Source organism: Vicugna pacos, unplaced genomic scaffold, assembly GCF_048564905.1.
Source record: "Vicugna pacos unplaced genomic scaffold, VicPac4 scaffold_19, whole genome shotgun sequence".
In the NCBI taxonomy this organism is placed as follows: Eukaryota; Metazoa; Chordata; class Mammalia; order Artiodactyla; family Camelidae; genus Vicugna; species Vicugna pacos.
In genome coordinates this window covers 70300104-70313951 of record NW_027328740.1, presented here as the reverse complement: position 1 = coordinate 70313951, position 13848 = coordinate 70300104, and positions in this window count along the sequence as shown.

Here is a 13848-nt window from a genome sequence, read left to right as displayed (position 1 = left end):
GGTTGCAGGAGAAACCCTTACTCTGGTTTCTCAGTCTGTTTCCTAGTGCCGGTTTGAAGTGCCTGCCGTTTTCACTGTAAAACCGAGTTGGAGCTTGTACCTCCCCATATATATGTATGGAGTGGAGTTGGCAACTGAAAAGAAACTTTGTGTTCCCTTCAAGCTAGGTGAAGGACGGCTTTCACACACACTTATCTCTCAGAACTGAGCATGTGGAGAGACGTTCGTTCATCCAGCACAAAGGGAACGGTTTGCAGGAGAAACCCTTACTCTGGTTTCTCAGTCTGTTTCCTAGTGCCGGTTTGAAGTGCCTGCCGTTTTCACTGTAAAACCGAGTTGGAGCTTGTACCTCCCCATATATATGTTTGGAGTGGAGTTGGCAACTGAAAAGAAACTTTGTGTTCCCTTCAAGCTAGGTGAAGGACGGCTTTCACACACACTTATCTCTCAGAACTGAGCATGTGGAGAGACGTTCGTTCATCCAGCACAAAGGGAACGGGTTGCAGGGGAAACCCTTACTCAGGTTTCTCAGTCGGTTTCCTAGTGCCGGTTTGAAGTGCCTGCCGTTTTCACTGTAAAACCGAGTTGGAGCTTGTACCTCCCCATATATATGTATGGAGTGGAGTTGGCAACTGAAAAGAAACTGTGTGTTCCCTTCAAGCAAGGTGAAGGACGGCTTTCACACACACTTATCTCTCAGAACTGAGCATGTGGAGAGACGTTCGTTCATCCAGCACAAAGGGAACGGGTTGCAGGAGAAACCCTTACTCTGGTTTCTCAGTCTGTTTCCTAGTGCCGGTTTGAAGTGCCTGCCGTTTTCACTGTAAAACCGAGTTGGAGCTTGTACCTCCCCATATATATGTATGGAGTGGAGTTGGCAACTGAAAAGAAACTTTGTGTTCCCTTCAAGCTAGGTGAAGGACGGCTTTCACACACACTTATCTCTCAGAACTGAGCATGTGGAGAGACGTTCGTTCATCCAGCACAAAGGGAACGGGTTGCAGGAGAAACCCTTACTCTGTTTTCTCAGTCGGTTTCCTAGTGCCGGTTTGAAGTGCCTGCCGTTTTCACTGTAAAACCGAGTTGGAGCTTGTACCTCCCCATATATATGTATGGAGTGGAGTTGGCAACTGAAAAGAAACTTTGTGTTCCCTTCAAGCTAGGTGAAGGACGGCTTTCACACACACTTATCTCTCAGAACTGAGCATGTGGAGAGACGTTCGTTCATCCAGCACAAAGGGAACGGGTTGCAGGAGAAACCCTTACTCTGGTTTCTCAGTCGGTTTCCTAGTGCCGGTTTGAAGTGCCTGCCGTTTTCACTGTAAAACCGAGTTGGAGCTTGTACCTCCCCATATATATGTATGGAGTGGAGTTGGCAACTGAAAAGATACTGTGTGTTCCCTTCAAGCTAGGTGAAGGACGGCTTTCACACACACTTATCTCTCAGAACTGAGCATGTGGAGAGACGTTCGTTCATCCAGCACAAAGGGAACGGGTTGCAGGAGAAACCCTTACTCTGGTTTCTCAGTCTGTTTCCTAGTGCCGGTTTGAAGTGCCTGCCGTTTTCACTGTAAAACCGAGTTGGAGCTTGTACCTCCCCATATATATGTATGGAGTGGATTTGGCAACTGAAAAGAAACTTTGTGTTCCCTTCAAGCTAGGTGAAGGACGGCTTTCACACACACTTATCTCTCAGAACTGAGCATGTGGAGAGACGTTCGTTCATCCAGCACAAAGGGAACGGGTTGCAGGGGAAACCCTTACTCTGGTTTCTCAGTCGGTTTCCTAGTGCCGGTTTGAAGTGCCTGCCGTTTTCACTGTAAAACCGAGTTGGAGCTTGTACCTCCCCATATATATGTATGGAGTGGAGTTGGCAACCGAAAAGAAACTTTGTGTTCCCTTCAAGCTAGGTGAAGGACGGCTTTCACACACACTTATCTCTCAGAACTGAGCATGTGGAGAGACGTTCGTTCATCCAGCACAAAGGGAACGGGTTGCAGGGGAAACCCTTACTCTGGTTTCTCAGTCTGTTTCCTAGTGCCGGTTTGAAGTGCCTGCCGTTTTCACTGTAAAACCGAGTTGGAGCTTGTACCTCCCCATATATATGTATGGAGTGGAGTTGGCAACTGAAAAGAAACTTTGTGTTCCCTTCAAGGTATGTGAAGGACGGCTTTCACACACACTTATCTCTCAGAACTGAGCATGTGGAGAGACGTTCGTTCATCCAGCACAAAGGGAACGGGTTGCAGGAGAAACCCTTACTCTGGTTTCTCAGTCTGTTTCCTAGTGCCGGTTTGAAGTGCCTGCCGTTTTCACTGTAAAACCGAGTTGGAGCTTGTACCTCCCCATATATATGTATGGAGTGGAGTTGGCAACTGAAAAGAAACTTTGTGTTCCCTTCAAGCTAGGTGAAGGACGGCTTTCACACACACTTATCTCTCAGAACTGAGCATGTGGAGAGACGTTCGTTCATCCAGCACAAAGGGAACGGGTTGCAGTTGCAAACTCAACTCCAGAAATATATATGGTTAGGAATAAGCTCCAACTCGGTTTTACAGTGCAAACCGCTGGAACTTCAAACCGGCACTAGGAATTAGACTGAGAAACCAGAGTAAGTGTTTCTCCTGCAACCCGTTCCTTTTGGGCTGGTTGAACGAACTTCTTTCCACTTGCTCAGTTCTGTAAGATAAGTATGTGTGAAAGCCGTCCTTCACCTAGCTTGAAGGGAACACAAAGATTCTTTTAATTTGCAATCACCACTCCATACATATATATGGAGAGGTACAAGCTCCAACTCGGTTTTACAGTTTAAACCGCAGGAACTTTAAACCTGCACCGGGAAACAGACTGAGAAACCAGAGTAAGGGTTTCTCCTGCAACCCGTTCCGTTTGTGCTGCATGAACGAACGTCTCTCCACATGCTAAGGTCTGAGAGATATGTGTGTGTGAAATCCGTCCTTCACCCAGCTTGAAGGGAACCCAAAATTTCTTTTCAGTTGCCAACCCCACACCATACATATATATGGGGAAGAATAAGCATCAACTCGTGTTTACAGTGAAAAAGGCAGGCACTTCAAACCGGCACTAGTAAACAGACTGAGAAACCAGAGTAATTGTTTCTCCTGCAACCCGTTCCGTTTGTGCTGCATGAACGAATGTCTCTCCACGTGGTAAGTTCTGAGAGATATGTGTGTGTGAAATCCGTCCTTCACCCAGCTTGAAGGGAACAGAAAATTTCTTTTCAGTTGCCAACCCCACACCATACATATATATGGGGTAGAATAAGCACGAACTCGGGTTTACAGTGAAAAAGGCAGGCACTTCAAACCAGCACAAGTAGACAGACTGACAAACCAGAGTAATTGTCCTTCATGCAAACCGTTCCCTTTGTACTGGATGAACGAACGTCTCTCCACATGCTCAGTTCTGAGAGAGAAGTGTGTGTGAAAGCCGTCCATCAACTAGATTTATGGGAACACATAGTTTCTTTTCGTTGCAAATCCTACTCCTTACATATACATGGGGAGGTACAAGCTACAACTCGGTTTTACAGTGAAAACGGCTGGCACATAAAACTGGCACTAGGAAACAGACTGAGAATCCAGAGTAAGTGTTTCACCTGCAACCCGTTCCCCTTGTGCAGGATGAACGAATGTCTCTCCACATGCTCAGTTCTCAGAGATAAGTGTGTGTGAAAGCCATCCATCAACTAGATTTATGGGAACACAAAGTTTCTTTTCGTTGCAAACCCCTCTCCATACATATGTATGGGGAGGAAGAAGCTCCAGCTCTGTTTTACAGTGAAAAAACAGGCACTTCAAACCGGCACTAGGAAACAGACTTAGAAAACTTAGATAATGTTTCTCCAGCAACACGTTCCCATTGTGCTGGATGGACGAAAGTCTCTCCACATACTCAGTTCGGAGAGATAAGTGTGTGTGAATGCCGCCCTTCACCTTGCTTGAAGGGAACCAAAAATTTCTTTTAGTTTCTAAACCCAATCTATACACATATATTTGGATGTACAAGCCCCAACTCGGATTTACAGTGAAAACGGCAGGAACTTCAAATCGGCACCAGGAAACAGACTGAGAATCCAGAGAAATTGGTTCTCCTTGAAACCATTCCCTTTGTGCTGGATGAACGAACGTCTCTCCACATGCTCAGTTCTGAGAGATAAGTGTGTGTGAAAGCCGTTCTTCACCTAGCTGGAAGGGAACACAAAGTTTCTTTCCAGTTGCAAACTCCTCTCCATATATATATATGGAGAGGTACAAGCTCCAACTCGGGTTTACAGTGAAAACGGCAAGCACTTCAAACCGGCACTAGGAAACAGACTAAGAAACCAGAGTAATTGTTTCTCCTGCAACCCGTTCCCTTTGTGCTGGATGAACGAACGTCACTTCACATGCTATGTTCTGAGAGATAATTGTGTGTGAAGCCATCCTTCAACTAGCTTGAAGGGAACACAAAGTTTATTTTCAGTTGCAAACCCACTCCATAATTATTTAGTGGAGGTACAAGCTCCATCCCGTTTTTTCAGTGAAAACGGCAGGCACTTCAAACAGGCACTAGGAAACAGACTGAGAAACCAGAGTAAGTGTTTCTCCTCCAACCCGTTCACTTTGTGCTGGATGAACGAACGTCTCTCCACATGCTCAATTCTGAGAGATAAGTGTGTGTGAAACCGTCCTTCACCTAGCTTGAAGGGAACACAAAGTTTCTTTTCAGTTGCAAGCTCCACTTCATACATCTATATGGGGAGGTAGAAGCTCCATCTCAGTTTTACAGTGAAAAAAGCAGGCACTTCAAACGGGCACTAGGAAACAGACTGAGAAACCAGAGTAATTGTTTCTCCTGCATCCCGTTCCCTTTGTGCTGGATGAACGAACGTCTCTCCACATGCTCAGTTCTGAGAGATAAGTGTGTGTGAAAGCCGTCCTTCACCTTGCTTGAAGGGAACACAAAGTTTCTTTTCAGTTGCCAACCCCATTCCAAACATATATATGGTGAGGTACAAGCTCCAACTCGGTTTTACAGTGACAACGGCAGGTACTTCAAACCGGCACTAGGAAACAGACTGAGAAACTAGAGAATAGGTTTCTCTTGCAACCCGTTCTCATTGTGCTGGCCGAACGAACGTCTCTCCACATGCTCAATTCCGAGAGATAAGTGTTTGTGAAAGCCGTCCTTCACCTAGCTTGAAGGGAACACAAAGTTTCTTGTCAGTGGCAAACTCCACTCCAGAAATATTTATGGGGAGGAATAAGCTCCAACTCGGTTTTACTGTGCAAACCGCAGGCACTTCAAACCGGCACTAGGAATCAGACTGAGAAACCAGAGTAAGTGTTTCTCCTGCAATCCGTTCCCTTTGTGCTGGATGAATGAACGTCTCTCCTCGTGGTCAGTTCTGAGAGATAAGTGTGTGTGAAAGCCGTCCTTCATCTTGATTGTTTGGATCACAAAGTTTCTTTTTAGATGCATACTCCAATGCATACTTATATATCGGGAGGTTCAAGCTCTAACTGTATTTTACAGTGAAATCTCCAGCAAGTTCAAATTGGCACTGGAAACATACTGGGAAACCAGAGTAATTATTTCTCCTGTAACCCGTTCCCTTGTGCTAGATGAACGAACATCTCTCCACATACTCAATTCTGAGAGATAAGTGTATGTGAAACTCATCCTTCATCCAGCTTGTTGGAAACACAGGGTTTCTTTTCACTATCCAACCCCACTGCATACATATTTATTGCTAGGTACAATCTCTAACCCTTTTTTACACTGTATATTGCAGGAACTTATAAACGGCAGTAGAAAACTTACTGAGAAACCTGAGTATGTGTCTCTCCTGCAACCCTTTCCCTTGGTGCTTGATGAATTAACGTCTATCCACGTGCCCATTTCTGAGAGATAATGTGTGTAGGCGGTCCTTCACCTAGCTTGTTGGGAACGCAATATTCATTTTCAGTTGCAAACTCCACTGCATATCTATTTATGGGGAAGTACATGTTCCAACTCTGGTTTACTGTGAAATGTTCAGGTATTTCTAACTGGCACTAGGAAACAGACTAAGAAACCAGAGTAAGTGTTTCTCCTAACCCATTTCCTTGTTCTTTGAGAGCGAACGTCTCTCCACATGCTCAGTTCTGATATATAAGTGTGTGTGAAAGCTTCCTTCAACTAACTTTTTGGGAACGCAATCTTTCTTTTCAGTTTGAAGCTTCACATTTGGAGAGACTTTTTTTCATCTAGCACAATTGAAACTCGTTTCTGTTAGAAACCTCAACCTGGTTTCTCAGTCTGTTTCCTATTTCCGATTTTAATTTCCTGAGATTTTGATTATAAACATTTTTGTAGCTTATACCTCCCCACATATATGTTTGTAGTGTGGTTTCCAAATGAAAAGAATCTTTGTGTTCCCAAAATGCTTGGTGATTGTTGGTTTTCACACACACTTCTCTGTCATATTTGAGCATGTGTAGTGTCGTTCGTCTATGTATCATTAAGTGAATGTGTGTCAGTTATAACACTTACTCTTGTTTCTCATTATGTTTCCTAGAGCTGCTTAGACGTTCCTGCAGTTTTCAGTGTTAAATCGAGTTCGAGCTATTACCCCCCATATATATGTATATAGTTTTTTTCCAGTAGAAACAACTATGTGTTCCCAACAAGCTAGGTGATCACGGATTTCACAGAAACTTTATTGTCAGATTTCAGTATGTGAACAGTCGTCCATTCATCTAACCGAAAGTGAATGGGTTGCAGTAGATTCATTTACTCTGTTTTCTCAGTATGTTATTTAGTGTCAACTTGAAGTTCATGCAATTTTCACTGTAAAACCAAGTTGAGCTATTACCCCCCTATTTATGTATGTAGATTGTTTTCCCACTGAATGAAAGTCTGTGTTCCCTTCATGCTATTTTTTTGATGGCTTCCACACCGTCTGAACTCTCAGTACTTAGCAAGTGGAGAGACATTTGTTCATATAGCATAAATAGAGTAGGTGCCACTAGAAACTCATACTCTGGTTTCGCTGTATTTTTAATATTTTCGGTTTGAACTTCATGATGTTTTCACTGTAAAACCTAGTTGGAAAACGTACCTGCCAATGTATATTTATGTAGTGTGTTCCTCACTGTAAACAAACTATGTGATCCCGATAAGATTTTTGATTTTCGGCTTTCACACACATTCAATTTTTGAAACTGACTACATGAGGAGGGATTCGTTCATCTACACTAAACAGAATGGATTGCTGTATATACACTTACTGTGGGGTCTGAGTATGTTTCCTAATTCTGGTTTCAAATTGATGCATTTTTCACTGTAAAACCGAGTTGGAGCTAGTATGATCCCATATATATATATACAGTGTAGTTTCCCACTCAATAAAACTTTGTTTTCCCAAAAAGCTAGGTAATTGATGACTTTTACACTGACCTAAATCTCAGAATTTAGCATGTGGAGAGAGTTTAGTTCATCTAACCTAAAGGGAATGGTTTGTAGTAGAAACGCTAACTTGGTTTCTCAGTATGTTTCCTAGTGACGGTTTGAATTTCATGCAGTTTTCACTGTAAAACCGAGTTGGAAATATTACCTCCCCATATATATTTATATGGTGTAGTTTTCCAGTGTAAAGGAAGTGTGTGTTCCAAACAAGATAGTTGGTTGACGGCTTTCACACACTCTTAAATCTCAGAATTGAGCTTGAGTTGTGACGTTTTTTCATCTAACATGAAGGGAATGTGTTGCAGTTGAAACATTTACTCTGGTTTCTCAGTATGTTTCCTACTGCCGTTTTGAAGTTTATACACTTTTCACTTTAGACACGAGTTGGAGCTTGTACCTCCCTATATATATATATATATAGAAAGAGAGTAGTTTCCCACTGGATAGAATGTGTGTGTTCCCAAGTTGCTAAGATGATTGACGGCTTTCACACACAATTAATTCTCAGAATTGAGCATGTGAAGAGACGTTCGTTCTTTTAGCCAAAAGATAATGGTTTGCAGTAGAAAGAACTTCCCTGGTTTGTCAGGATGTTTCTTAGTGTCCGTTTAAAGTTCATGTATTTTTCAGTGTAAACCCGAGTTGGAGGTATTACCCCAATACATATATATATATGTAGTGTTGTTCTGCACTCTTTAGAAACTATGTTTTCCCTACAAGCTAAGCTATGTTTTACATATGCACACATTCATCCCTCATAACTGAGCATGTGTAGAGGCTTTCGTTCAATTAGGATAAAGGGAATTGTTTGCTGTTGAAACACTTACACGGGTTTCTCAGTCTGTTTCCTCGTGCCTGTTTGAAGTTCATGCAGTTCTCACCGTAAAACCGTGTTGAGGCTAGTACCTCCCCATATAAAATCATGTCATGTATTTTCCCCATGAAAAAGATTGTGTTTCCCTAACAAGCTAGGTGTTTGATGGCTTTCACACTCACTTACTCTCAGAATTGAGCATGTTAAGATACGTTCTTTCATCTAGCATAAAGAGAAGAGGTAACACTTGAAATAACTACTCTGATTTCTCAGTATGTTTCCTAGTGGCGGTTTGAAATTCATGCAGTTTTCAGTGTAAAAACGACTTGGAGCTATTACCTTCCAATATAGATATATGTAGTGTATTTCCCCACTCAAAGGAAACTATGTTTTCCCTACAAGCTAAGTTATAGTTTACATTCGAACATATTCAACACTCAGAACTGAGCATGTGGAGAGGCATTCTTTCAACTAGCTTAAAGGGAATGATTTGCAGTAGAAACATTTTCTCTGTTTTCTCAGTATGTTTCCTATTTTGGGTTTGAAGTTCATGCAGTTTTAACTGTAAAACCGATTTGGAACTAGTACCTCCCCATATATAGGTATTTAGTGTTGTTTCCCTCTGAAAAGAATTTGTGTGTTCCCAAAAAGTTAGCTTACTAACGGGTTTTATACTCATTTAACTCTCAGAATTGAGCATGTGTAGAGACATTCATTCATATAGCATAAAGGGAATAGTTAGCAATAGAAACACTTACTCTGGTTTCTCAGTATATTAACTAGTGCCGGTCTGAACTTCATGCATTTTTCACTTTTGAATCGACTTGGAACTAGTACCTCCTCATTTATACGTATGTAGTGTATTTCTCCAATCAAAAGTAACTGTGTGTTCCCTACAAGCTAAGTGATAGATGGCTTTCACACAGAGTTAGCTCTCAGAACTGAGCATGGGGTGAAGCGTTAGTTCATCTAGGATGAAGGGAATGGGTTGCAGTTGAAACACTTATCTGGATTTTCAGTTATGTTTCCTAGTGCCAGTTTGAAGTTCATTCAGTTTTCATTGTAAAATTGACTTCGGGCTAGTACCTCCCCATATATATGTATGTAGTTAGTTCGGCACTCAAAAGAAACTGTGTTCCCTACAAGCTAAGTGATAGATGGTATTCTCTAGCATTAAACTCAGAACAGAGCATGTGGACAGGCTTTCATTCGTCTAGTATAAAGGGAATGGTTTGCCCTAGAAATAATTACTCTTGTTTCTTAGTATGTTTCCTAGTGTCGGTAAATTTGCTGCAGGTTTCACGGTGAAACAGTTGGACCTAGTACCTCTCCATATATATGAATGTATTGTAGTTTTCCACTCAAAAGAATATGTTTGTTTCCAACAAGCTAGTTGACTGTCGGCTTTCACACACACTTAACTCTCAGAATTGAGCATGTGGAGTCTGGTTCGTTCATCTAGCATAAAGGGAATGGGTAGCATAAGAAACACTTACTCTGATTTCTCAGTATATTTCCTTGTGCCGGTTTGAATTTCATGCAGTTTTCACTGTAAAATCGACTTGGAGCTAGTACCTCCCCATATATATGTATGTAGTGTAGTTCCCCAGTCAAAAGAAACTGTCTGTTCCCCACAAGACTAGTGATAGATGATTTTGCACACATTCAACCCTCAGAACTGAGCCTGTGGAGAGACGTTCGTTCATCTAGGATGAAGGGAATGATTTGCCGTAGAAACACTTACTATGGTTTCTCAGTATATTTCCTCGTGCCAGTTTGAATTTCATGCATTTTTCACTGTGAAACAGAGTTGGAGCTAGTACCTCCCCATATATATTTATATAGTGTTATTCCCAACTCAAAAGAAACTGTGTGTTCCCAAAAAGCTAGGTGATTGACGGCTTTCACGCACACATAAGTCTCAGAATAGAGCATTTTAAGATACGTTCATTCATCTACCATAAAGGGAATGGGTTGCATTAGAAACACTTACTCTGGTTTCTCTGTTTCGTTCCTAGTGCTGGTTTGAATTTCATGCACTTTTCACTGTAAAGTCGACTTGGAAATATTACCTCCCATATATATGTATGTATTGTTTTTCCCCACTCAAAAGAATCTGTGTGTTCCCTACAAGCTAACCGATAGAAGGCTTTTGAACACATTCATCTCTCAGAACTGAGCATGGAGAGAGGCGTTCATTCATCTAGGATGAGGGCAATGGGTTGCAGTAGAAACACTTAGTCTGGTTTCTCATTATTTTTCCAAAGTCCGGTTTGAATTTCATGCAATTTCCTCTGTAAAACCAGGTTGTTGCTAGTATCTCACCATATAGATATTGTGTAGTTTCCAATAGAAAAGAAACTGTGTTTTCCCAACAAGCTAGTTGTTTGATGGCTTTCACACACATTCAACTCTCAGAATTGAACATGTGTAGAGGCTTTCGTTCATGTAGCAAAAATGGATTTTGTAACTTTAGAAACACTTACTGCGATTTGTACATATGTTTTCTAGTGCCGGTTTAAAGTTCATGCAGTTTTCAGTGTAAAACCATGTTGGAGCTACTACCTATCCATATATATATATGTACTTTAGTTCCACACTCTATAGAAACTGTGTGTTCACAACAAGATAGGTCATTGACTGATTACACGCACATTCAACTCTCAGAATTGAGCATGTGGAGACGCGTTCATTAATGTAGCATAAAGGGATTGAGGAGCCATAGAAACACTTAATGTGATTTCTCAGTATGCTTCTTAGTGTCAGTTTCAAGTTCATGCACTTTTCTCTGTTAAACCGAGTTGGAGCTAGTACCTCCCCATATATATTTATGTCGTGTGTTTTCCCACTGAAAAGAAACTGTGTGTTCCCAACTAGCTAGGTGATTGACGGCTTTCACACACACTCAGCTGTCAGAATTGAGCATGTGGAGAGGCGTTCATTCATCTAGCATAAGTGGAATTTGAAAGCGATTATAATGACCTATGTTGGTATTAAAACAGTAAAGGGAGCATTATTTAAGAGCCTGTATAGTTATGGTCAGCATACATGACAGAATTTCATTTTCAGCAGATTTCTTTTTTTATGGTTCAGAAAACTTAATTCTTTCCTGTAACTGGATATAGATAGTGAATGTTTTATAGTCTTTTAGCAACTGCTTTAAACTAGAATTGTTACTTTGCTTTTGGTCTTTAAACTAAGGGAATATCCAGAATTCCAGCGGCAGTTCAAATGAAAGGGCCTGAACCTTGCCTATTAATTGTTTTAAGTAGAGTAAGAACAACTGTAGACTAGGGTACTGTGGATAACTGAAGGGCTGCTTGGATATGTTATATGTAAGTTATATTTTCAAAAATTATTTATATCATGAAAATCAATCAACCTTGGTGATCTATTTGGTATAATTTAATCTTTAATAATGTAGATTTTGATAGCCCTCTTATTTATGTAACTTATGAAAACAAGTTGGCTTTATATAACTACTTTTTAAATAAATGATTAAATTTTGGGTTTTTTTTTATCATTTGCTTCTTAAAAATAGGATATTAATTACACAATATGTATTTTCCTTCAAGTTCATACTTTTTTCCCTAAACTATCTTGACTTGTTTAGATAAGTTAACCCATAGTCTGATTTATTTTAAACACTCAGAATGTTCTTCTGTCTGTTGCTTTATTAGAGAGCAAGAATTCCTTGTTATTTTTAATAAAATATACTTGCAGGAAACTATACTGGGATTCTTTCATTCACAGAGTCAAGCAATGATTCCTGTTTTGTTAGATCAGCTGTCTAGGCCTCTTAACTTCCAAACGATTACATGGACAAAGTTATAAACGCCATAAATGATCCACTAAGAAAGTTTATTGTGTTCCTTGATTAAAAGTATAAATATGGGTCAGCCTTAAATTCGGATGTAAAGCTGTTATGAATTACATGAGTCTTCTCCAAAATTCTTTTGTTAAACATTTTTTATTGATTTATAATCATTTTACAATGTTGTGTCTAATTCCAGTGTTCAGCACAATTTTTCAGTCATTCATGGACATATACACACTCATTATCACATTTTTTTCTCTGTGAGTTATCATAACATTTTGTGTATATTTCCCTGCAAAATTCTTTAATTTGGGCTTTAAACCCTCCAATAAAATACTGGTTTGAAGGAAGAAGAAAGTCGAGAATTGATTCAATCCAAATTCTATGGGAATAAACAAAGCTAAATGTTTTAGTCATTTTTTGAAGCGGAACAGATATGTTTTCTGCACCATATGATTTTAATATTATTCATCTGAACATACGGTTTAGACACCATGAGACCACAAGCCAACAAACAAGATGTCAGGTAAAGCAAGAAAAAAAACTGAGGGGACTTTCTACTGCAAAATTTCCCCTAAATCGAACTGTAATAGAGAACAAATCTGACACCACATTGGATCTGTTCCTTTAGTTTGAAGCACTGTGCCCTGTTTTCCAGGCTTAAACTTGCTGGCTCTGCACCTTTTGTAAAACAACGTTGCCTTTAGCCTAAAACCTACAGGAAAGCCTATTCTCGGGGCTCTGACCTTTAATGATGTTAGCACTTCTGCACTTATGCAAGGATGGCAAGTTGCAAAATAGAGAATAACCTTTGTTTTGTTGGAGGTTTAAAGGGACACCACAGCCTGACCCACATGGATGACTGCAAGAACAAAGAATGCCTGCAGCAAGAAGTTTGCACAGCCAACCACACTCCCTCCCCTTTTTAGCTTAAAAGGGGCCTGAATTCTGACTTGGGCAAGATGATTCTCCAGGACATTAGTCCCCCATCTTCTTGGTCTGCCAGCTTTCTGAATAAAGTTACTATACCTTGCTCCAAAACCTTGTCTCCTGATTTATTTTTGTATCACTGTTGTGTAGCGAGCAGAAAAAGTTTGGCCTCGGTAACAGAACCAGCTTTGTCATTCCGTCTGATGTGAAATCTCTCTGGGTGTACACGTGCTTGCCTGGTGGTGGTGGTGGTGGTAGGCAAAAATATTTCACTTCTCCTGATTTCAATAGGCTAAAATTTCCTGCTATTTAAGTCAAATCTAGACTTTTACAGAATCACCTGCAGATGTGCTTCTGGAAGCCAGAAAAATTCCAACAATGAAAATAATTCTATTGTCTCCAGACAAGATACTTTTCCTCAAAACTAAGTAGCTGTGAGACACACTTCAGGAGTACAGATTGATGCAGTGTGCTTCATTTCCCATGTTGTTCCAACACAATTTTCCAGTTATATCAAAGTAAATTAAAATCGGTCTTCAACAGCAGATGCTCTGGCATGATACAACAATGTCAATTCCACTTATTTATTGAGCCAGAGCAGCTTTAGAGTAAATGATTTTATACCAAACGCCTGCTTGATGTCCTCTCTTCTCCCTTGTGGCTAATTCCTTCTTTCTTCCTAAAAGTTCTCCTGTTATGGAGTTAGCCCTTACTGTGCACATTCAATTGGGAAGGCACAAATTAAATAAATGAGGGGATGACATGCATATTTAATTCTTATTTATACATAAATACAAGCACAGAGGACCTGTGTCTTGGAAGACGTCACTTCCTA